General features: G+C 41.4%; 1 pseudogene; it reads left to right on the top strand.

Moving 5' to 3' along the window:
* The first annotated feature begins 4,312 nt into the window (after positions 1–4,312).
* Positions 4,313–24,949, top strand: part of LOC149226112 (putative UDP-glucosyl transferase 73B6) — a 30,059-nt pseudogene continuing 9,422 nt past the window's right edge.

Here is a 24,949-nt window from a genome sequence, read left to right as displayed (position 1 = left end):
GGTTGGACTGATGATCTTCCCCTCGAATGTGGAAGTCAAGGCAATGAACTCGAGAGCTAAAGTGGCGGGTTTGGCACACGAAGTGCCTGTGCAGATAAAAGACTGGAAGGGGCAGTTGGACTTCACAGTGATGGAGATGAACGACTTTGATATGATACTCGGACAAGATTTCTTGAAGGGCAACAGGGCTATTGTTGTCCCCTTCTGTGAGGAGGTGGTGCTGGTTGGACAGTCACAAACTTGGACTTTGCCCACTCATAGGTAAAGGAGGGAAGTTAAGGTGCAACATATTTCTACACTGAGTTTGGAGGAGGTTATGAAGGAATCAGATATGGAGACATATGCGGTGATGTTTAAGGGAGTCGAAGGAGATGGAGTGGGGACGCCTGTTCCAGCCGAGATTTCTGAGGTGCTGACCAAATATGCATATGTGATGCTTGATGAGCTACCAAAGAAGCTTCCACCAAGGCGTGCAATGGACCATAGCATTGAGCTTGAGCCAGGAAAGAAACCCCCAGCTAAAGCACCTTATCGGTTGTCAGGACCTCAGTTGGAGGAATTGAAATGACAGCTAAAGGAGTTAGCTGATGCAGGTTTCATCAGACCTTCAAGGTCCCCTTATGGAGCTCCGGTATTGTTCCAACGGAAGAAGGATTCGAATGAGCTACAGATGTGCTGTGATTATTGTGCATTGAACAAGCAGACAGTAAGGAACAGGTATCCTTTGCCATTGGTTGTTGATTGTTGTGATAAGCTTGCGAAAGCCCGAGTGTTTTCCAAGTTGGACTTGAGGCATGGGTATTATCAGGTGCGGATAGCTGAAGGAGACGAGAAGAAGACCGCGATAGTAATAAGGTATGGTAGTTTTGAGTTCCTTGTTATGCCATTCGGGTTGTGTAATGCTCTTGCTACATTTTGCACTTTAATGAATGATGTCCTACAACCATACTTGGATTCATTCATAGTAGTGTACTTGGACGATATAGTAGTGTACAGTGACAACATGGAGGATCATAAGGAGCACTTGGCGATGGTGTTCGAGGCATTGAGGGCAAATCAGTTGTTCTTGAAGAAGTCTAAGTGTGTGTTCGCTCAGACCGAGATTCCGTTCCTTGGGCATATAGTTGGTCAAGGGTACATACGGATGGAGCCGAGCAGAGTGAAGGTGATCGAGCACTAGGTTGAACCGAAGAATTTCCATGAGATGAGGGTGTTTTTGGGCATGACCAACTACCAACGGAAGTTCGTAGAGAGGTACTCCAAGGTAACATCATCACTGATAGACCTATTGAAGAAAGACAAGAGGTGGAGTTGGACGGATAAACGTCAGAAGGCATTTGATGACTTGAAGAAGAGGATGGTTACAGTATCGACACTGAAGTTGCCTGACTTCGAGAGACCGTTTGAGGTACGCATAGATGCTTCAGATTTTGCCATAGGAGGGGTTCTTATGCAGGATGGGCATCCGGTGGCGTACGAGAGTCGGGAATTGCAGGATAGAGAACGGAGGTATCCGGTTCATGAGAAGGAGATGACTGCAATCATTCACTATCTTCATGTGTTGAGGCATTACCTGATTGGGAAGTCGTTTGTTGTCAAGACGGATAACGTTGCAGCAAGTTATTTTGCATCACAACTGAAACTTTCTGCAAAGCAAGCTCGTTGGCAGGACTTCTTGGCAGAATTCGACATGACTATTGAGTATAGACCGGGAAGACACAATCTGGTAGCAGATGCCCTTAGAAAGAAGGGACAACTTGCAGCATTGGAAGGAGAAGATCGGGTAGCTAGGAGTAGGAGTCGGATTCAGATGTCAGAAGAAATGCAGAATAAGCTCAAGGAAAGTGTTGAAACCGATACTTTGGCGCAGAATATAGTGAAGCAGATAAAGGAGGGGAAGACACGAAAGTTCTTTCTACGAGACAGGTTCTTGTTCTTTGGAAACCGACTCTATGTTCCAAAGTCATCTGGGCTCAGGAGGCACCTTTTGAAGGAGTGCCATGACTCGCCATGGGCTGGCCACCCAGGGATGCGTCATTCTTTGGCATTGTTGGAGAGAGGATTCTTTTGGGAGAAGATGCGAGAGGATGTAGAGGAGTATGTACATACGTGCATCATTTGTCAGCAGGACAAATCGGATACTCAGAGGCAAGGAGGACTGTTGCAGCCTTTACCGATTCCTGAGAGACCATGGATGAGTGTCTCGATGGACTTCATCACTCAGTTGCCACAGGTTCAGGGGTATAATGGGATAATGGTCGTGGTTGATCATTTTTCCAAGTATGTTGTCTTTGTTCCAACAAAGATACCTTGTGGAGCCAAGCGGACTGCGGAGTTGTTCTTTAAGAACATTGTGAAGTATTTGGGATGCCATTAAGCATCGTGTTGGATAGAGATCCACGTTTTACAGGAAGATTTTGGACCACATTGTTCAAATTAGTTAGGACAGAGTTGTTGATGAGTTCGATTTACCATCCGCAGACAAATGGACAGACCGAGAGGATCAATGCATTGTTGGAGGACTACTTGAGACATTATGTGACGGTTGATCAAAAGAATTGGCCTGAACTCTTTGATATTGCTCAGTTCAGTTACAATATTCAAAAGAGTTCTACGACAGGGTTTAGTCCATTTGAGTTGGTGAATGGACAGATGCCAGTTGCACTACATACTGTAGCGATAGGAAGTTTTTTGAGGAGTCCTCATGCGAAGAAATTCATGAAGGCTTGGGATGAGACCTTGGAGTTGGCATGGTTGCGCTTGCACGAAGTTGCGAGCAGAATGAAGAAATGGGTTGATCGAGGAAGACGAGATGCGCACTTCAGTGTGGGAGATATGGTGTTTCTCAAGATTACCGGGGAGCAGTTTCAGCCAGCAAAGGGGACTGCGAGCAAACTGACATGGAAGTATGAGGGACCATTCCGAGTGAAAAAGAGAGTGGGGGAAGTTGCTTATGAGCTGGAGCTTCCACACCATATGCACATGAAGCATCCGGTTTTTCACATGAGTCAGTTGAAGAGATGCAGACTTGATGTTGATCATCCAAAGAGAGCTGAACCGCCGAGAGGACCAGCCGGGATTGTGGACAAGCCAGGATTGGAGTTGGAGAAGATTTTGAGCTTCAGAACCACAGGGATTGGTTGCCACACGAAGCAGGAATTTCTTGTCAGATGGAAGAATGCACCAGAGGAAGAAAGCTAGGAATCAGAGGACTCACTTTGGAGATGGAAGAAGAAGATTGAGAAGTATGATAGGAAGCTTCTGAGGAAGTCGGGATTGTCGAGGGTGACAATGATTTCGAGTGAGGGAGGATATAACGCCCTACGGTTGGTAGGCAATCGGGCGCGCGCTCCACCTACTCACCGAATAACCTAAGGCATGAAAAGTGCGACGGGAAACCAAGGGCGTAACATGTTTATGAGGGCGAGTTGGTGCTCCGTCATTTATATGGCAAGTTGGAGGACTTGCCGAGTTAGCCGATCGTGGACAAATGCAAACTATGGATGCGTTGGGTGGGCGGTCCCGCACCATGGGTGAGCCGACCACACATGGGACGATGAAGTATTGCAAACACGTGTGGTTGGTGGAGCGAACGGAGGGTCGCCCAAGCGCTCGACCTCTCCACACATTGGCGTATAAACAAACGGATGAGGATGGCATTTTCACCATCGAACTTGGCTCGATCAAACAAGATAGAAGTGCACAAAAGGGAGATAGGAGCCGCGGCAAAGGCGCAGGTCTATGTGCCCGCTTGCCAGGCAGCCTACACAAAGTTTGCATGCGGTTATGTTCGGTTGGGGTGCGGGTGGAGGATGCGCTAGGGTGCTCGCCCGCTAGAACGTTGAACCAGTTTTGGGTTGTGCTGGGTGTGGGTCGTGCATGGGTGCGCTCGCTCGTTCGGCAAAGAAAACTTGTGTTGTTAATCGGTTAAGTCCTGGTGAGACCACTGTGCGCTCTTGCACGGGTGGCTGCCCGACTTGGGCATAACGTCGGTCGAGTTACACTCTCGGTCATTGTAAAAATTCTCTCACATAATAAAAGATTGATTTTACATGTGCTGTTGTTCTCTTGCCGTTCTACATTGTTGATGTTTTATATTAATGGATTACGCACATTAATATGTTATTCATGTTTAATGATGAATGTTAAGGCACAGTTCGTAAAGTAATGTAACAATGGTGAATGTTAATTACTTAGGCTGTGCCACACCCAGCCAATTTAACAAAAAAAGAATTGGGGGCGTGACAGGTAGATTCTAAGCATCAATTTCATCAGTTATTTGTTTCTAGTTATTATTATTGCACTTCTACGTATGGGAGAAACCAAAGGCCATATGGTATTCATCCCATCCTTGGGGCAGGGCCATCTCATTCCATTTCTGGAACTGGCCAAGCTGCTAGCCTCGTAGGGCCTGGCGGTTTCATATGTCACGAGTCCGGGGAACGCCAATGGGCTCAATCCTCAGGTCAAGTGCTCGAATCTGGACATCCGGCTAGTGTCTCTACCTTTTCCTCCCATAGAGGGAGTGCCCCCGGGAATCAAAAGCACTGACAATGGCCCCGTCAATGTTATCCACGCACTCTTTGCTTCATCCCACAAGATTTCTGGGGCGTTTGAAGAATGGCTGGATCAGCAGATGGGTAGTCATAATGAGGAGGGTGCTCAGAATTTCTCTCCTTTGACTCCAATTCCAGTGTCATCCATCATCACCGACATGTGTACGGGATGGGCTTAAAGATCCGGAGCCAAGTTCTGGATCCCCACAGTGGTTTTCTACACGACAGGAGCCTTTAGCATGTCTGTCATGCTTTCCATCTTTAACCACACGCCACAGAAAAGTGTGGAGGGAGACAAGGAGTTCTTCGAGGTCCCCAATCTGAGCTTCACCTTCAAGCTGCACAAATCGGACATGGCTGTGGCGTGGCGGGATCCGTACTCTCATCCTCTGTGGGCGTTCTTCAAGGAGGAGCTTAACTAGAGCATGGAGGGACGGGGAATACTTATTAATACATTTTACGAGCTCGATTATTTGGGAATCGATCACATCGCGAACCTTAAGGGGAAACCCGTTTGGAGCATAGGTCCCATACTTCCTCCTGCAGCTTTTGATGAGGTGGGGATCGATCGTGAAAATATTAATTGCAGGGGTAAGGCGGCAGACATTGGCGAGGATGAGTGCTTGCGGTGGCTGGATTCTAGACCTCCGTAGTCCGTCGTGTTCGTGTGTTTGGGAAGCCTCTATTTCCAAAACGACCAGCAGATCGGTGCGCTGGCGGCGAGTTTAGAGGCCAACGGGCAGTGTTTTGTGTGGGCTATCAAATGCCCTATGGCCGACAATAACCCCAAAGGGACTGGCGTAGGACTACCCGAGGGATTCAGTGAGAGAACCCGAGAGAGAGGTCTGATTATTTGGGGTTGGGCACCTCAGCTCCTGATTCTCTCGCATCCCTCTGTGGGTGCATTTCTGAGTCACTGTGGGTGGAACTCTACTCTGGAAAGCGTAAGCGCTGGAGTTCTCATGATCACGCAACCCATTTTCACGCCCCTACACCTGCGATAGTCTTTCAACCTCTTATAGCGAGGTGCGGCACCACCGAACACTTTCTTTTCACCAATACTTATGTTCGTGGACTACGCCTAATTCGCTTCCTCCTACGTAGTTTTTGTTTCGCAACCAAGTATTATTATGTTTAGCCTTTATACCAATGAACACCCATACTCATTCATTATCAACAGCAATTATAACAAGAACACAATTGCACAGTATAAAGGGAGGGGAAACTCCCTGAACAATGAGTCTGCCCGAATCAATATATTATATAATCTTCACTTTTACAATGTAAAAGCTAAATCTTGGGAAACCCCAAATTCACACTTAGTTAATTTTTGCAACTTCGGCAAACTCGATTGCCTAGCTCGTTGACACCTCCGCACGGTCACCGCACGACTCTCCAACCCTTCGTTCACCTCGTCGCACTCTCGTGTCGTTTGCCCAACTTGGGCGCGCCTCCAAGTCGCCACACACGGGTGCCTCCAAATGAGACATACCTTCGTTCACAAACCAACACTCCAACAAGTCTTCGTGCAAACTTGCACAATGGGCGGGCGCTCTCCAGAGTCGCCAAGGCACCCACGCCAAGTCGTCGCACAAATGACACCTTCACACGATCACCCCGGGCACGCCTTGCCCAACGTCTTCACCCTTCACCATGAGCGTTTTCTCCAAGTGCGATTTACCAAGGAGAGCGCATGAGCTATGTGCCTTAGCTCTCCTCAAAACTGCGCACAAGACAGCTCTTCCCTTAGAGCGAAGTGCGTATGATCGAATGAGCGAATTTGTTGATGTTTGAACGCCCAACGCTCCACATATATATGCACCATGGCATGTGGGTGGGCTGCCCAGCCGACCGCCCACACACGCCATACACGCGTCCTTTGAATGCTTGTTTAAGTCAGCCCCGCCCTCCATGGCATGTCGGCCAACCCCCATCGCAAAGCCTCCAATCATGGGTATAAACCACGCTCCACACTTGTCGTTCACCAAGTGTTCCAAGTCTTTGTCGCAAATCATCGCAAGGTCCTCTGTCGCATCGCATAACCGTCTGTCGCACCGTCGTTCGGTCGTGCACGACCGCCCGTCGCACCTCCAACACGCGCCCGTGTGCACGCGCATAGTCGCTCGACGCCCAACCGCATCGCACATCTCCGAAGGCCTTACATCCTCCTCCACCTGAAGTCGTTGTCGTCCTCGACAACATATCATCCTGGTAGCCATCCACCAAGATCATCAATATCCATGATGTCAACTCCTCCACATACTGCAAACATCTCTGCATCATATGTAGAACTACCATCTCCACCATGTCTCACCTCAGCAACCATCCGTCACCAAGATAACCATACCAAGGTATACACCTCATCAGTATGTCATACATCAGAGATCATCTCAATCCATGACCATCGATCACCCTGTCACAATCTCCACATGCTGCTATCCATCATGGAAGGTTGGCCCCTCCATCCAAGCTACATGCCCACTGCAACATCTCGTGTCGACCTCATCATGTGTCATCATGTGAACTGCTGCCATGATACTTCAACACAATGCTAACACATCTCTGCTCACTGCATGCCCCCATGTCTGAACTAGTCGGGTGATCAGTCCAACTGTCATGCTCAAATCATGAGAGTGAACATCCTCATGCCACCATCAGTTGTTTCTCAGAACATCCCGTCACATCCTCAACTCGATCAAGAATCCATCTCCATACGAGTGTAAGCCATGCTCAGGTCCATGAAGTAATCCTCATCTCATCTGCAACATGCTGTTGATGATGTTTGGTGTTAATGTGCTACATGAAATCAGCCACATATATCCCAACATCATCCATATGTGTATCTCCTCCATATGAAGAGATCATCTCATCAATCTCTAACTCTCAATGTGCCACATCCAGGTCCATGAAGCAACCTCCATCATATCTGCAATGTGTCATCCCTAAAGTCTGCCATAGAAACAAGTATGCACCTGTCTCATATATCCATGTGCTACCCATGATCATAGGTCAATCAGCTCCCATGTGTCAAAGTAGTTGAGTCTCGGCTCAACCCATGCCTAAGTGTTGCCACCAAGGCATCATCATCGTTGTAACTCCATCACTCCAAAGTGTCTCGTATCGATCCTCCACATCAAGTCACTCTTTCAAGCCATTCTTATACATGTACTTGAAAGTATGCACCCCATCCTACATCAAAGTCTCTGACCTCAGCTCCTCAATGCATCAGATCCTCCAAGTCCACCATACATGAAGTCCCCAAAAGTCACAACCTCATGTCATCATGAGCTCCATGAGTCATCTCCAACCAACATCTCGGCAAGCATACAAGTCTCGGCCCAAAGGTCTCTGCAAGATGCCTCAGCTCTCCATGTAGTAGGAATGCTCCATAGTCTACTCACAACTCTATCCAAGTCCATGGTCTTTTTGTACAAGAGTGCACAACCTCTCCATCGGCTCATAAGTAATACATCTCCATGTCACACCAGCAAATTGTAGAGCCTCTATTCTACACCTACTTGTCTACCATTTTCCTCAGTTCTTCCTTATCTTTCCTTCACTTTTGCCTCATTTTCACCATAAAACCTCTCAGATCATTACATTAGGTGTCAATAAGCATGATCAAGCAAGTTTTGCTAATGGATGACTATTTGTTTAGATTTTGACTTACTTGCAGGAATCCCGCAGCTATCTGATGATCCCGCAGCTATCTGAAGATCCTGCAGCCTTTTTGTTAAACACAATGATCCACGTGTCGGTTTGCTAGATGAGCCACATGGGCACTCAGGTATCAACGTGCTCGAGGTTCCTGTCCCATTGTTCCAGCCATCCACGTCATCTTCACCCATGGTCAAAGCTGGTTAAGTTACGGTCAACTCAAGGCTGTTTAAACGGTGATTGAGAGCTGCTTGGTCACGTCATCTTAAATGGTGATTTGTCCATGTTCTACAGGTGGCAGGGGACGCAATCCAACATGGGATTTATTATCCATGACGACAGAACCACTAAACTCGTCCACGCAGCCGTGATGTGTCAAGGGACCATAAATACGCATGACTGTTTATTGTTTTTCTGTTAATTAGCTGTACGAGTAGGCTATCTTAGAAACTCCTATAAATTTCTGCGTCTGCGTACGCTCAAAGAACTTTTTATTAGTTGTAATTTTCTGAACTTGTGTTGAATTTAAGAGCTTTGTGAACTCTGTTTTCTAGTGCTATTCCAGCACTCTGTTTTGTATACTTTTTGCAAATGGAGGAATAGACATAGCACCGTTTTGAAGTTTCCAGATCTCTGAGTTTTCTTGTGGCTGAATGAACAGAGGGCCCCTGCTCATCTCAGCCTTTGTAAAGTATTTTATGTGCAGTATTTCGTTATTTTCTTATTTATTTCCTTAAGCATGTATAGTTTCATTTACTTGTTTTCCTTTCTTTCAAGCTGATCAGTGTTATTTCTTTGCAGGTTTCTTTTAGCCCGGGATTTATTTTTATATGTGTGTATTTTCTTTACAAGCTAATGGTATTTGAAGTTGACAATTCAAGTGCTGCCTTTGTCTTTATAGTTGATTTTTAATCTTATTTCTCAAAGAGCTGTTAACATATATGAATGATCTTCATCATAAACTATTATCTTTTAAGATCAAAATATCACTAATTTGCAGCTAGTTTGGGTGCTTTTTGGACTGTTCTTTCACTACTTTCTATCCGTGCTTTACACAGTACATGTGCTTTGAAGCATCGAGTTAGAAAGAGTAAATCATTACCACTAGTCTTTAAAGTAGAAGTTTTGATTTTAAAGTGCTTCCTAGACTATTTCCTCACTACTTTCTAATCATGCTTTCCATAGTACATATGGCTGAAGTAGAGAATTAGAAATAGCAAATCATTATCATTAGTCTTTCAAGCATATTTTTCTCACTTTTCTAATTCCACTTAAGCTACTTTCTTTCCGTGCTTTACACAGTACATGTGCTTTGAAGTATCGAGTTAGAGAGAGATAATCTTTATTCTTGGGTTTTAAAAGTGACTCTCTTTTCTTTTATTAGCAGCAACTTGAACGGTGTCTAGTGCCATTGGTAGTGGTCATTTGCTTTCAAGTTTATTTCAAGTCATTTCAGTTCACTTCTTCTTTTCAAGCATTTCCTTTCAAGCAAATAGTTAGAGATCACTCAACACACACTTTCACTCATTTAGGATTCACTCTACACACACACCATCACTCACTTGTTTATAAATTCTCACTCCATCTTAGGAACATAATTAACCACAACAACACCCCCAACGATAAGAAAAACTCTAAGAGGTTACTTAAGTACATATAGTACACCCTCACTTCATCAGCTTACGAGCCCCGGGTTGACAATAAATACTAGCAATTTAGATAACACTAAATTGACTAAACATTTTGGCGCCGTTGCCGGGGAAGTGAAATTAAGTAGCCATCTTCTTAGAAGAAAAAAAAATATAAAAAAAAAAAAACTTCAAGAAAAGAAGTTAATAACCTATCTAAGTATGCTCTCCTCTTGCACTTTGAAGTGATCTGGAGGATCAGAAAGGAGAAAGTTATTGATTTAATAGTTTCTTGAGTATGCTCTCTTCTTGCACCTAGAGTGAACTGGAAGATCAGAAAAAGAACTATTTAACTTAACTTGAAGATAAAATAAAAATGACATGCATAGAGCTAGAGATTCTAGGGGAAGGTTTTTAGCTAGAGCTCGAAGTTCAATTTTTACAAGTCCATCTGCTTCAAGAGATAGACAAGAGACACCTCCCTTATCTCCAACCGAAACTCCTAGTCCTGAAATTCAAGAGCCAAGAGTTGACTCTCCTATACCTTCTATTGAGTTTGAACTAGGAAGAGACTCTTCTCTTTCTCCTACCAGAAAACCAATTGTAATTGAGGAAATAGACTCACCTGAAGAGGAAGGAGAAATCTCTTCTCATTCACCCTTTGTAGAAGAACCAGAAGATTTTGAAATCCCTAGGAGAATCATCATGGCAGAGGAAGAAGGAGGCGGTAGAGGTAGAGGTAGAGGAGGAGGAGGAAATAACAATAACAATGGAGGAGGTAGAGGTCCCATTGGAGGAAATAGAGATGGGGATAACACATTTGGGTTTCCCATTGTTGATGAGGACTCCCGAGCCACCATGAAAAACATATCACCATCCGTCCTCCCAAATTTTCATGGATTAAGAACTGAGGACCCTGAAACATTCTTGTTTGAATTTGAAGTTGTGTGTCGAACTTATGACTATCTGGATGATACTCAGAAACTCAAACTGTTCCCATCAACGTTAAAAGATCAAGCTTTGAAATGGTTCATGGGGTTACTTACTCAGTCCATTAGGACCTGGGATGAAATGAAACAGACCTTTTTGGATAGGTATTTGGACTATTGTATGCCTACTAATCATAAGGATGAGGTTTTTAAAATGATGCAAAAAGAAGATGAGAGCCTAGAAGATTTACTTGAGAGATTTCAATATAATTTAAAAAGAGCAAAAATGAGTACCTTGGATGAAGAGACCTTAAAAGCCCTCTTATTAAAAGCCATTAAGGATGAATGGATAGATATCTTAAACATGATGGGGAAAGGGGATATTTCTCAACTTTCTCTCAATGATATAGCAGAACTTTGTATCCATCTCTCAAGGGGCAAATCAAAAACTCAAAAAGGGCCTAGAGATCCTTCTCTCCTTAGGGCAAATAAATCTGCAACAGGATCAGTGAGTAGGGCTGAAATCGGTAATATGCTAGATGAATTTAAAACTGACATCTTAGGGAGTCTTAGTGAACAAATTGATACCCTTAAGATTCAGAATAAACAAAAAGCAGAAGCCGAGGCTATGACCATCTTTTGCCCGAAGTGTAGAAAGAAGCATGCTTTAAGGGAATGTCCCTTGGAAGCACAAGTTGTGGAAACCTGTGTAATTTGCTCAGAAACCCATGAGACCAAGGAATGTCCTTCAATCCCTGGCCTCAAAGCAGTCTTTCAAGAAGATCCAAGTACGCTTGAATCCCTTTGTTTTGTTGCAAGAAGACCTTGGCAGGGGCAGCAAAATCAAGGGTTTAATAACTCTATGAATTTTCAGCCCCCACCAAATTGGAATCCTTGGCAACAACCTTGGTCACAACCACAAAATCCTTTCCAAGCATGGTTGCAAAGCATGCAAATGCAAAATCCTTATGGGAGATTTGCCCAATTCTATCAATATCCTCAATCCTTTCAGAATCAGCAAGCTCCCCAACTTCCAAATCAAGGTCAACAATTGTCATTACCATTCCCTCAACAACAACAACCTCTTCCACAAAATCAAAATTCTCAACTCTTGTTACAATCTCAGCAGAGGCCAAATCAACTTCCCTCTCAACCTCAACCAAACCCCAATAATAGGAATCCTCAAAGTGCTTATGTGATGGAAGGTCAACCATTCCCTACCTATATGGTTGTCCCTCTCAATGAGGTCCAACTCAGATCAGGTAGAATCTTAGACCAACCTTCTACAAGTGCTCAACAACCAAGCATTTCTGAGGAAGAATCTCTCAAAGCCAATAAGGGTTCTGAAGTATCCCTTCAAAACCCAAGCATTAAAGAAAAAGAAAAAGAATCAACTCCCTTAGTAGAGCAACCCACATCTTCAGCTATTCCTCCTTTTCCTGAAAGATTGCAAATTGATAAAGGAGTGGAGAAGCAGATTTGGTTGCCTGACTATAGCTTTCTAGATGAATTGAAAAATGTCTGTATCAAGATTCCCTTGTTAACAGCCATTAAGGAGATTCCCATTCTAGCAAAGACAATAAAGGAGATGAGTTTGAAAAAAACAATAAAAAGAACCAGAGACACCAAAAGGATACATCTAGTTGGAAAAATTGCAGACATTATGATGGGTAAAATTACCATGCAAAAATATGTAGATCCCGGTAGCCCTATTGTTAAAACTCATATTAATGGGGTTGAAATCCCAAATACCTTGATTGACTTAGGAGCCGCTATCAACATTATGAGTAGACAGACCATGGATCAGTTAAAACTTCCTAACCTTCTCTTTACACCTACTTTGCTGCAACTTGCAGACAGATCAATCATTAAACCTGATGGTGTATTGGAAGACATTCCAGTCTCACTAGACTCTTGGGAATATCCAGTTGATTTTATGATTTTAACTCCCAAGAACAATCTAGGAGGACATCCTCTTATTCTAGGAAGACCTTGGCTGGCCACAGCTGATGCTTTCATAAGTTGTAGGTCGGGAGACATGTATATATCAGATGGTAATTCTACCAAGAAATTCAACTTGTATCCTCCCGCAAAGGCAATAACAGAAATAGGAGAAGATGAGTGGATTAATGATGAGGATACTCTTCAACCTGTTCTAACCATCTCTGAAATCAGTGAGGACAGTCAAATTCTAAATACATTAGAAAATTTTGAGGTATCCTCAGAATATGACTCTTCACAGTTCCAGTTAGATGCAGATATTGAATATCTCTCCTCTAGACAGATGTCTCTCTTCTCAATGGAAGAGTTTGGTAGTTCTACAGTTGAAATCTTTCCAGGAAAAACATTAAACATTAATAAAAACTTGGAAAGACTACAACAAGAAGAATTAACTAAACTGTTGCAAAAACATTCCACTGCCTTTGCATGGGAATATACTGACATGAAAGGAATCGACCCTAAGACTTGTATTCATCATATTTATATTGAAGAAAACAGCAGACCTATTAGGCAGCCACAAAGACGGATGAATCCAAATCTTAGGGAAATTGTGAAAGAAGAACTTCAGAAATTGCTCAAGGTAAACTTCATTTACCCCATTTCAGATAGCCAATGGGTTTCTCCCTTGGTTATAGTGCCCAAAAAGAATGGTAAATGGAGAGTTTGCATTGACTATCGAGAATTGAACAAGGCAACCTTAAAGGATCATTTTCCTCTACCTTTTATTGATCAGGTATTAGACACTTTAGCAGGTAAAAAGTATTTCTCATTCTTGGATGGTTTTAGTGGTTACAATCAGATTCAGGTAGCACCTGAAGATCAAGACAAAACCACCTTTACTTGTCCTTGGGGAACTTTTGCCTATCGAGTACTCCCTTTTGGTTTGTGCAATGCACCAGCTACATTTCAAAGGGCTGTACTAGGAATCTTCTCAGATCTGATTCATGATTGTGTAGAGGTATACATGGACGATTTCACAGTCTATGGTAATACATTTGAAGAAGCTTTGGCAAATTTGGAAAAAGTACTGGTAAGATGTAAGGAAACAAATCTTTCTTTAAGTCATGAAAAGTGTTTTATGATGTTTACTGAAGGGATTGTTTTGGGACATCATATTTCAGGAGATGGAATCAAAGTTGATAGATCTAAAGTAGAAGTCATCTCTAAGTTACCTGTTCCAAATTGTCAAAGAGATGTTAGAAGTTTTCTTGGGTTTACTGGTTATTACAGGAGATTCATTGAAAACTTCACTAAGATAGCATCCCCTCTTTTCAAATTACTTACTAAAGATTGTGAATTTAAGTGGGATCCTGAATGTCAATCTGCCTTTGAAGCTTTAAAGACTAGAATATCTGAAGCACCCATTTTAAGGGGTCCAAATTGGAAACTCCCTTTCCACATTTCTACTGATGCTTCAGATACAGCTTTAGGAGCTGTTTTGGGACAAAAGGATTTGATCCCTTATGCCATTTATTACACGAGTAAGAATTTGACTCCTACTGAGTTAAATTATACTGTTACTGAAAAGGAGTTTCTAGCCGTTGTTCATGCTATAAACAAGTTTAGACACTATATAACCGGCTATGAAACCTTTGTCCACACTGATCACTCTGCCATTAGATACCTCATGAACAAACCAGTCACTAATGGTAGAGTTACAAGATGGCTTTTGCTTTTACAAGAATTCAACATAACTGTGTTAGATCGACCAGGTAAACAGAACACAGTAGCTGACTTCTTGTCTAGAATCCAAAACACTAATGAGGACTCTCCGGTAGAGGATAAATTTCCAGATGAGTATTTGTTTGCAGTAACTACCAAAACCCCTTGGTATGCTGATATTGCTAATTATTTAGTTACTGGAAAATTACCTTTACATTTATTTCCTAATGAGAAAAGGAAAATCATTCAGGATAGTTCACTTTATTCTTGGATTTCTAATGAATTGTTCAGAACAGGGCCAGATTTGATGATCAGAAGATGTGTACGGGAGGATGAGATGCCTGACATCCTTAAGGCATGTCATGACGAACCTTGTGGCGGACATTTTTCTGATAAGAGGACTGCCTATAAAATCCTTTCATCAGGATATTATTGGCCTTCTCTCTTTAAGGATGCAAAGCAATATGTTAAAAGGTGTGACAGTTGTCAAAGAACTGGGAGACCAACTCTTTCAAATGAAATGCCACTACAGCCACAGGTATGCATCGAACCTTTCGAGAAATGGGCTCTAGATTTTGTTGGACCAATTAATCCGCCATCCAAGCAAAATAGATATATACTGGTTTGTACTGATTATGTTACCAAGTGGGTAGAAGCTATAGCATTAACTTCTGCTACTGAAAATTCAGTTGTTCAATTTCTTTTCAAGGATATTTTCACTCGTTTTGGTGTCCCAAGAGAAATTGTAACAGATCAGGGAAGCCAATTTACATCAAGGATGGTGGAAAAGCTGATGGAGGAATATAAGATTAAGCATAGAACATCTACTCCATACCATCCGCAAGCGAATGGTCAAGTAGAATCTACAAATAAAGTTCTTGAAAGCATCATCACAAAGACTGTTCATCTTCATAGAAGAGATTGGGCAGAAAGGCTTCCTGAAGCCTTATGGGCCTATAGAACTACATGGAGGAACACTACAGGACATTCTCCCTATGAACTTGTTTATGGGAAGGAAGTCCTGTTCCCCATTGAGTTCCAAATCAAGACCTTCAAGACAGCAGTTCAATTGGGGATGAGCTTATCAGAAGCCCAGAAGCACAGAATGGACCAGTTAAATGAACTAGATGAAATGAGACAAGATGCAATTCTAAGAACCGATCTAGTTCAGCACCAAAGAAGCAAATGGCATGATCGACATATCAAAGAAAAGAAGTTTCAAAAGGGTGATTGGACACTCTTGTTTGATTCAAAATTTAAGGACTTCAAAGGAAAATTTCAAACTCATTGGCTTGGGCCATATGAGATTGATGAAGTCTTTAATAATGGAGCAGTTAGAGTGAAGACTATTGATGAACTTCAAACTCCCTTTATTGTGAATGGCCACCGGTTAAAAGTCTACCACAAGCCACTCTCAAAAGAGGAGTTTGTTAAGTTATTCCAAGGCGATTCTGAAATGAGGCTGGTGGAGAAGAATTCTTCTCCTCCATCAGCCTAATCTCTGTTTCTTTCAATTTCAATAAAAAAAAAAAAAAAAAAAAAAAAAAAAAAAAGAAAAAAAAAAAAGGAAAAATGAATAAATGTATGAGCCTGAAAACCAATCTCTGATTGGCAGTCTCATGCAGAAAACATAAGGTGAAAATCAGGGTCACCTGACACCTCATGTTTTCCAAAAAAAAAAAAAAAAAAAAATCTCTCTCTTTCATTTTCATCTCATTTATTCCATCTCACCATTTCCTTCCATCTTACCATCCTCACTTCACCTCACTGCTTTCCACTCACTCATTCATTCATTCCTTCATTCCATTTCACTTCATTAATAAAGTTTTTTTAGGCAACTAAAGTACTTTATGCAGCTGGAAGACTTCATTACAGTTCCTGCAGCTATTTAACAATTCTGCAGCTGTTTAGCCTTCCTGCAGCCTTCTGCACCTGCACAAGAAACACAGTTTGTCTGAAGAAAATATTTACAGTTCAAAATCATCAAAGACAAGGAGGAAAAATCATGTGCTAGCAATAAAGTTAACAAAAGGTTAGTAGCAAATCATCAGAAGCCAAATCAAATGCGGATCCGAGGTATGTTTAAAACTCTAAACCTATGGTTATTTCATTATGCGGAATTTTCTGGGTTATGTTTTGTTGGCCACTAATCGTAATGATTACCCATTTTCTTTTCCCATGCGACCACAAATCTACGAATCCTCCACGTCTACCAGCTCATAATAACCACGATTTTTGAAATCACATATGGCTGTTTCTGTCATTAAGGTCTTGTACCCTAATGACGTAACCTACCGTATTACGTCTCTCAGTTCTCGTCCCGCAGCCATGTGTCAATCCACAGCCGGAATCGGAGAATATAGCCGTTCCATTCATCATTTCGAAACTCTCTATGCTCATAACACTCCATTCCTCGCTATCATCTCCCTTATTCCGTTTCACTCACTACGATTACCTCCATAAACCATCCTCTGTTTTCCCTCTGCCGTATAGCCAGTAAACCTGTGATACAGTCGTATTACGACTGTTAGTCACCGTTTCACTGTGTCCACGCTGTTATCCTCCGCTTAACTCTAATTCAAGCCGTGAATTCTCGGTGTCTGAGGCTGTTGATGCACCGTATACCCTCTGTTCCACAAAGTCTGAACAGGAACCGAGGAGTTACTGTGTAAAGTGACGGGGTTACTGTGTAAGGTCACCATCAAATTCGTGTTTTAAACAGAGCTGAGGAGTCGATGGGAAAGCTTTTAAGGGCTGAACCAGAAGGTTCGAAATTCTTGGAGGCATACCCTCAGGTTGAGGAAGCATTACAAAAAGCTAATTGGCTACAGTGCATCAGGAAGTTTAAGGGCTACCACAAAGAAGTAACAAAAGCCTTTGCAAGATCATTTAAGGACAAAGACAGTCAAGCAGAAGTGGGTGATTTAACATTTACAGTCAGCGAAGGAAGCATAGCAAGGGCTACCTCTCTTCCACAAACCGGTGAACGTTGGTTCAAAAACCGGGCAGTCCAGGATCAACAATGGAAGCGGATTTTTAAAAACCCAGGTATGGACACAAGTGTTTTCACCAAAGGAATTCCAATCTCCCATGTTAAAGAAGAATGGAAAATTCTATTGTTGTTAGTGCAAAAATTTTTCACGTGTGAAGGGAGATTTGGAGTGTTGTACGTTTATCATGGTAAAATTATGCTGCAATTTCAAGGAGAACATGATATAAATCTTCCTTACTTTCTATTCCAAAGCCTTAGGAAAATGTGTTCCATGGCTCAACGAAATCCACGAAACGTAGAAGCTTACCTCTGTCACCATGGTCTTGTAAAGTTATTGATAGAAGAACAGTTAAAAGAAAAACAAGACACATGGGAGAAATTCCTTGTAAGGAATCATTTTGCAGAACCTGGAGAATCTTCTATACCTAGAAAAAGCAGAAGGAAGAGAAAAGAAAGTATCTCTGAGACTGACATCTTAGAGGAAACTGTTCAAAGACAAACTGTAGAGGAAATAGAAGTCCATCATCCTGAACCTGAGATTGAACCCACTGAAGACAGTGCTCAAGAGGTCATCTCAGAAACCCTCGCTGAACTTGCCAAGGAAGCTACCAAGAAGAGAAGAGAAGACAAAAAGAAACAAAAACAAGACAAGGGAAAATCTATAATCCAAGAAACTGATCAGACCCCAGAGCATTCTAGTGATGAAGAAAGGGATAACCAGCCCTTAGCACAAAGGGTAGCTAAACTCCATGAGAAAACTGCCCTCTCTGAGAAAGTAAAAGTTCAAAAACCAAGGGAAAAGGCACAAAAAGAAACACAGAGTGCTGCCACTGTAAGAAGGAGTAGTAGATTGCAGAATAAAAGGAAAGCCACAAGGACACTCTTCGTTGATCTTAGCACACCTGAGAAGGGTGCTACAAAAGCAGACCTTGAGGATAGTCCATCACGTGAGGCAGCTACTCCTCCAAGAGAAGACAGTCCATTTCAGCCGGAGTTTGAAACTGAAATTGAGCATGAATATAGTCCAAGGAAGTCACCAATTGTTGACCCAATTCAACAAGAGGTGTACAACTATTTTGAAACATTGGAGCAAAACACTGCTGGCCCAAGTAATGTCATACCTCATGAGCAGCAAATAGATTTACTTAAACAAGAAATCTATGAACTTGAAGTGTTAAACCGTCACATTAAACAGAGAAATGAAGAAATGAAGCAGCAAGCTGAAATTGCCAAAGCAATCCAAGATAACACCTTTCTTCACATGAGCATGTGGCAGAAGAAACACAGCAGACTCAAGAAGAGATGTAGAAGGCTGAACAGAGCCTTAATCAATTTGAAATTCAGATGCATGTTCAAGAGGCCAAAGGTTAATGTTTCTACACAAAGGAAGAGAAGGAGATTGGATGTCCTAGCTGAGGCATCCCAGCAGATGGACTGAATTGTGTTTTCATTGCATGAGGACATGCAATACCCTCGGAGTGGGGGTATGTAGAGCCTCTATTCTACACCTACTTGTCTACCATTTTCCTCAGTTCTTCCTTATCTTTCCTTCACTTTTGCCTCATTTTCACCATAAAACCTCTCAGATCATTACATTAGGTGTCAATAAGCATGATCAAGCAAGTTTTGCTAATGGATGACTATTTGTTTAGATTTTGACTTACTTGCAGGAATCCCGCAGCTATCTGATGATCCCGCAGCTATCTGAAGATCCTGCAGCCTTTTTGTTAAACACAATGATCCACGTGTCGGTTTGCTAGATGAGCCACATGGGCACTCAGGTATCAACGTGCTCGAGGTTCCTGTCCCATTGTTCCAGCCATCCACGTCATCTTCACCCATGGTCAAAGCTGGTTAAGTTACGGTCAACTCAAGGCTGTTTAAACGGTGATTGAGAGCTGCTTGGTCACGTCATCTTAAATGGTGATTTGTCCATGTTCTACAGGTGGCAGGGGACGCAATCCAACATGGGATTTATTATCCATGACGACAGAACCACTAAACTCGTCCACGCAGCCGTGATGTGTCAAGGGACCATAAATACGCATGACTGTTTATTGTTTTTCTGTTAATTAGCTGTACGAGTAGGCTATCTTAGAAACTCCTATAAATTGCTGCGTCTGCGTACGCTCAAAGAACTTTTTATTAGTTGTAATTTTCTGAACTTGTGTTGAATTTAAGAGCTTTGTGAACTCTGTTTTCTAGTGCTATTCCAGCACTCTGTTTTGTATACTTTTTGCAAATGGAGGAATAGACATAGCACCGTTTTGAAGTTTCCAGATCTCTGAGTTTTCTTGTGGCTGAATGAACAGAGGGCCCCTGCTCATCTCAGCCTTTGTAAAGTATTTTATGTGCAGTATTTCGTTATTTTCTTATTTATTTCCTTAAGCATGTATAGTTTCATTTACTTGTTTTCCTTTCTTTCAAGCTGATCAGTGTTATTTCTTTGCAGGTTTCTTTTAGCCCGGGATTTATTTTTATATGTGTGTATTTGCTTTACAAGCTAATGGTATTTGAAGTTGACAATTCAAGTGCTGCCTTTGTCTTTATAGTTGATTTTTAATCTTATTTCTCAAAGAGCTGTTAACATATATGAATGATCTTCATCATAAACTATTATCTTTTAAGATCAAAATATCACTAATTTGCAGCTAGTTTGGGTGCTTTTTGGACTGTTCTTTCACTACTTTCTATCCGTGCTTTACACAGTACATGTGCTTTGAAGCATCGAGTTAGAAAGAGTAAATCATTACCACTAGTCTTTAAAGTAGAAGTTTTGATTTTAAAGTGCTTCCTAGACTATTTCCTCACTACTTTCTAATCATGCTTTCCATAGTACATATGGCTGAAGTAGAGAATTAGAAATAGCAAATCATTATCATTAGTCTTTCAAGCATATTTTTCTCACTTTTCTAATTCCACTTAAGCTACTTTCTTTCCGTGCTTTACACAGTACATGTGCTTTGAAGTATCGAGTTAGAGAGAGATAATCTTTATTCTTGGGTTTTAAAAGTGACTCTCTTTTCTTTTATTAGCAGCAACTTGAACGGTGTCTAGTGCCATTGGTAGTGGTCATTTGCTTTCAAGTTTATTTCAAGTCATTTCAGTTCACTTCTTCTTTTCAAGCATTTCCTTTCAAGCAAATAGTTAGAGATCACTCAACACACACTTTCACTCATTTAGGATTCACTCTACACACACACCATCACTCACTTGTTTATAAATTCTCACTCCATCTTAGGAACATAATTAACCACAACAACACCCCCAACGATAAGAAAAACTCTAAGAGGTTACTTAAGTACATATAGTACACCCTCACTTCATCAGCTTACGAGCCCCGGGTTGACAATAAATACTAGCAATTTAGATAACACTAAATTGACTAAACATTTTGGCGCCGTTGCCGGGGAAGTGAAATTAAGTAGCCATCTTCTTAGAAGAAAAAAAAATATAAAAAAAAAAAACTTCAAGAAAAGAAGTTAATAACCTATCTAAGTATGCTCTCCTCTTGCACTTTGAAGTGATCTGGAGGATCAGAAAGGAGAAAGTTATTGATTTAATAGTTTCTTGAGTATGCTCTCTTCTTGCACCTAGAGTGAACTGGAAGATCAGAAAAAGAACTATTTAACTTAACTTGAAGATAAAATAAAAATGACATGCATAGAGCTAGAGATTCTAGGGGAAGGTTTTTAGCTAGAGCTCGAAGTTCAATTTTTACAAGTCCATCTGCTTCAAGAGATAGACAAGAGACACCTCCCTTATCTCCAACCGAAACTCCTAGTCCTGAAATTCAAGAGCCAAGAGTTGACTCTCCTATACCTTCTATTGAGTTTGAACTAGGAAGAGACTCTTCTCTTTCTCCTACCAGAAAACCAATTGTAATTGAGGAAATAGACTCACCTGAAGAGGAAGGAGAAATCTCTTCTCATTCACCCTTTGTAGAAGAACCAGAAGATTTTGAAATCCCTAGGAGAATCATCATGGCAGAGGAAGAAGGAGGCGGTAGAGGTAGAGGTAGAGGAGGAGGAGGAAATAACAATAACAATGGAGGAGGTAGAGGTCCCATTGGAGGAAATAGAGATGGGGATAACACATTTGGGTTTCCCATTGTTGATGAGGACTCCCGAGCCACCATGAAAAACATATCACCATCCGTCCTCCCAAATTTTCATGGATTAAGAACTGAGGACCCTGAAACATTCTTGTTTGAATTTGAAGTTGTGTGTCGAACTTATGACTATCTGGATGATACTCAGAAACTCAAACTGTTCCCATCAACGTTAAAAGATCAAGCTTTGAAATGGTTCATGGGGTTACTTACTCAGTCCATTAGGACCTGGGATGAAATGAAACAGACCTTTTTGGATAGGTATTTGGACTATTGTATGCCTACTAATCATAAGGATGAGGTTTTTAAAATGATGCAAAAAGAAGATGAGAGCCTAGAAGATTTACTTGAGAGATTTCAATATAATTTAAAAAGAGCAAAAATGAGTACCTTGGATGAAGAGACCTTAAAAGCCCTCTTATTAAAAGCCATTAAGGATGAATGGATAGATATCTTAAACATGATGGGGAAAGGGGATATTTCTCAACTTTCTCTCAATGATATAGCAGAACTTTGTATCCATCTCTCAAGGGGCAAATCAAAAACTCAAAAAGGGCCTAGAGATCCTTCTCTCCTTAGGGCAAATAAATCTGCAACAGGATCAGTGAGTAGGGCTGAAATCGGTAATATGCTAGATGAATTTAAAACTGACATCTTAGGGAGTCTTAGTGAACAAATTGATACCCTTAAGATTCAGAATAAACAAAAAGCAGAAGCCGAGGCTATGACCATCTTTTGCCCGAAGTGTAGAAAGAAGCATGCTTTAAGGGAATGTCCCTTGGAAGCACAAGTTGTGGAAACCTGTGTAATTTGCTCAGAAACCCATGAGACCAAGGAATGTCCTTCAATCCCTGGCCTCAAAGCAGTCTTTCAAGAAGATCCAAGTACGCTTGAATCCCTTTGTTTTGTTGCAAGAAGACCTTGGCAGGGGCAGCAAAATCAAGGGTTTAATAACTCTATGAATTTTCAGCCCCCACCAAATTGGAATCCTTGGCAACAACCTTGGTCACAACCACAAAATCCTTTCCAAGCATGGTTGCAAAGCATGCAAATGCAAAATCCTTATGGGAGATTTGCCCAATTCTATCAATATCCTCAATCCTTTCAGAATCAGCAAGCTCCCCAACTTCCAAATCAAGGTCAACAATTGTCATTACCATTCCCTCAACAACAACAACCTCTTCCACAAAATCAAAATTCTCAACTCTTGTTACAATCTCAGCAGAGGCCAAATCAACTTCCCTCTCAACCTCAACCAAACCCCAATAATAGGAATCCTCAAAGTGCTTATGTGATGGAAGGTCAACCACTTATGGAAGGTCAACCATTCCCTACCTATATGGTTGTCCCTCTCAATGAGGTCCAACTCAGATCAGGTAGAATCTTAGACCAACCTTCTACAAGTGCTCAACAACCAAGCATTTCTGAGGAAGAATCTCTCAAAGCCAATAAGGGTTCTGAAGTATCCCTTCAAAACCCAAGCATTAAAGAAAAAGAAAAAGAATCAACTCCCTTAGTAGAGCAACCCACATCTTCAGCTATTCCTCCTTTTCCTGAAAGATTGCAAATTGATAAAGGAGTGGAGAAGCAGATTTGGTTGCCTGACTATAGCTTTCTAGATGAATTGAAAAATGTCTGTATCAAGATTCCCTTGTTAACAGCCATTAAGGAGATTCCCATTCTAGCAAAGACAATAAAGGAGATGAGTTTGAAAAAAACAATAAAAAGAACCAGAGACACCAAAAGGATACATCTAGTTGGAAAAATTGCAGACATTATGATGGGTAAAATTACCATGCAAAAATATGTAGATCCCGGTAGCCCTATTGTTAAAACTCATATTAATGGGGTTGAAATCCCAAATACCTTGATTGACTTAGGAGCCGCTATCAACATTATGAGTAGACAGACCATGGATCAGTTAAAACTTCCTAACCTTCTCTTTACACCTACTTTGCTGCAACTTGCAGACAGATCAATCATTAAACCTGATGGTGTATTGGAAGACATTCCAGTCTCACTAGACTCTTGGGAATATCCAGTTGATTTTATGATTTTAACTCCCAAGAACAATCTAGGAGGACATCCTCTTATTCTAGGAAGACCTTGGCTGGCCACAGCTGATGCTTTCATAAGTTGTAGGTCGGGAGACATGTATATATCAGATGGTAATTCTACCAAGAAATTCAACTTGTATCCTCCCGCAAAGGCAATAACAGAAATAGGAGAAGATGAGTGGATTAATGATGAGGATACTCTTCAACCTGTTCTAACCATCTCTGAAATCAGTGAGGACAGTCAAATTCTAAATACATTAGAAAATTTTGAGGTATCCTCAGAATATGACTCTTCACAGTTCCAGTTAGATGCAGATATTGAATATCTCTCCTCTAGACAGATGTCTCTCTTCTCAATGGAAGAGTTTGGTAGTTCTACAGTTGAAATCTTTCCAGGAAAAACATTAAACATTAATAAAAACTTGGAAAGACTACAACAAGAAGAATTAACTAAACTGTTGCAAAAACATTCCACTGCCTTTGCATGGGAATATACTGACATGAAAGGAATCGACCCTAAGACTTGTATTCATCATATTTATATTGAAGAAAACAGCAGACCTATTAGGCAGCCACAAAGACGGATGAATCCAAATCTTAGGGAAATTGTGAAAGAAGAACTTCAGAAATTGCTCAAGGTAAACTTCATTTACCCCATTTCAGATAGCCAATGGGTTTCTCCCTTGGTTATAGTGCCCAAAAAGAATGGTAAATGGAGAGTTTGCATTGACTATCGAGAATTGAACAAGGCAACCTTAAAGGATCATTTTCCTCTACCTTTTATTGATCAGGTATTAGACACTTTAGCAGGTAAAAAGTATTTCTCATTCTTGGATGGTTTTAGTGGTTACAATCAGATTCAGGTAGCACCTGAAGATCAAGACAAAACCACCTTTACTTGTCCTTGGGGAACTTTTGCCTATCGAGTACTCCCTTTTGGTTTGTGCAATGCACCAGCTACATTTCAAAGGGCTGTACTAGGAATCTTCTCAGATCTGATTCATGATTGTGTAGAGGTATACATGGAAGATTTCACAGTCTATGGTAATACATTTGAAGAAGCTTTGGCAAATTTGGAAAAAGTACTGGTAAGATGTAAGGAAACAAATCTTTCTTTAAGTCATGAAAAGTGTTTTATGATGTTTACTGAAGGGATTGTTTTGGGACATCATATTTCAGGAGATGGAATCAAAGTTGATAGATCTAAAGTAGAAGTCATCTCTAAGTTACCTGTTCCAAATTGTCAAAGAGATGTTAGAAGTTTTCTTGGGTTTACTGGTTATTACAGGAGATTCATTGAAAACTTCACTAAGATAGCATCCCCTCTTTTCAAATTACTTACTAAAGATTGTGAAT

This window comes from Pinus tabuliformis, chromosome J (genome assembly GCF_031772625.1).
Source record: "Pinus tabuliformis cultivar Carrire ecotype Pingquan chromosome J, CPIR1, whole genome shotgun sequence".
Taxonomy (NCBI): Eukaryota; Viridiplantae; Streptophyta; class Pinopsida; order Pinales; family Pinaceae; genus Pinus; species Pinus tabuliformis.
This window is presented reverse-complemented; position numbering and strand designations above follow the sequence as displayed.